The sequence below is a fragment of the Pteropus alecto genome, unplaced genomic scaffold (assembly GCF_000325575.1).
Source record: "Pteropus alecto unplaced genomic scaffold, ASM32557v1 scaffold270, whole genome shotgun sequence".
In the NCBI taxonomy this organism is placed as follows: domain Eukaryota; kingdom Metazoa; phylum Chordata; class Mammalia; order Chiroptera; family Pteropodidae; genus Pteropus; species Pteropus alecto.
The window spans coordinates 1,357,688-1,359,225 of record NW_006430735.1 but is presented as its reverse complement, the minus strand read 5'-3'; positions in this window follow the sequence as shown (position 1 = coordinate 1,359,225).

Genomic DNA, 1,538 nt, shown 5'->3' with positions numbered 1-1,538 from the left:
AATATTTCAGGCTGCATAGACATTTTTGAGTTTATTTTTCAGTCGAAGCATGGGCATATTCATAGGGGTGAATCTATAACTTCCTAAAACATTTTCATTTGTTGAGAGCAATATAAACTTTGGGAATATTTTTTAAAAAGATTTTTAAATGCTTTAAAAAACTGGATTTGTAGCTTTACTTTAAAAGACAAAGAAATGATATAATATTTGTAGCAAAGAGTACACAAGCTTATTCAAAATGTGCTGTAATTTAGCAGTGATCAAATTATGTTAAGAAAAAGCCAGTGCATTTTGGTAAGAGACAATGATAACGTAGTCTGAAGAAAATTTCCTAAAGAGAATTAGTTCAAACAGTGCCTTGACATCCGTAAGTCATCACTTTGTTTAGAAAACATCAGACCTACAGCATGCCCAAGGAAGGTGGTGAAATATAGCCACCCTGTTCTATATTTCAATGGCTCACTTACTTGATAAAAAAAAAAAAAGCTTTTTACACCAGAGAGAGAAGACTTATTCACGGGTTAGTACAAAAGAGTACAATTTCTTTACTGACAAGAGAAAGCCACCACAGAGGAATAGTATGTATAGACAAATGATATAATCAAAAGTACTTCAACTGTTGATCCTATTGAGAAACCCTCTATACAGACAATTAACTCAGTTTTTCTTGCAGAGAAAATGATTTTCCTGGCCTCCCTTACTGGTTACCCTAATAGCCTTTATACTTAAAAAAACTAGGATTTATCTAGAGTCCAAAATTTAAGATAAAAAACATTTATTAAATTTAGTTTTACATTTAAACCTTCAGTAATTTGTAAACATTTGTCCCAAATTAACTATTCAACTTTTCTCATCATTATGTCAATTTTTAAAAATTGTTTTCACATATTCTATATTATAAACAATTTTAAAAGTATGACAGCATCCGCTGTAACAAATCTATCATAAAACATGTTTAAAAAGATGGAAATATGAATGGAAATAGCAATAGGCAAGGCAGGTAGATAACTGTATTGAGAAAATAGAATAACATGATTATTTTCTTTAGAATGACATTTGACCCTGCCTTTCTTGGTAGGCAAGGATGAGAGGAAAATAAGTAGGTATATAATCCTCAGAGTATCTTAAAAAGAATGATTCAGATTTTCTGAATTAAAAAAAAAAAATTCTTGTACAGATTTTTAAGAGAAAATTACTGACTCAAAAATGAGTAGAATTTTTCAATTGAAACATTTAAATTATTTTTACCTATTGTTATACCAGTGCTTGCCAGAAGCTGATATTTTTTTTTAAATTAATCTTTTCCCTATTAAATATTTCATTTTCATCTCCTGGTTTCTTTTTCTAATAGTAAGTGGTACAGATTTGTTTTGAAAACATGCAAAGCAAAAACAAATTAAATCTCTCATAATACTTCTATAAGCCAGAATTACTTTCAAGTTTTTGGAATATTGTATTTCAAATTTCTTCAAAGTATATTTTATGTAGTTGAGAATATACTATATGTGTACTCTTTCTTATTAATATTATTTCATATG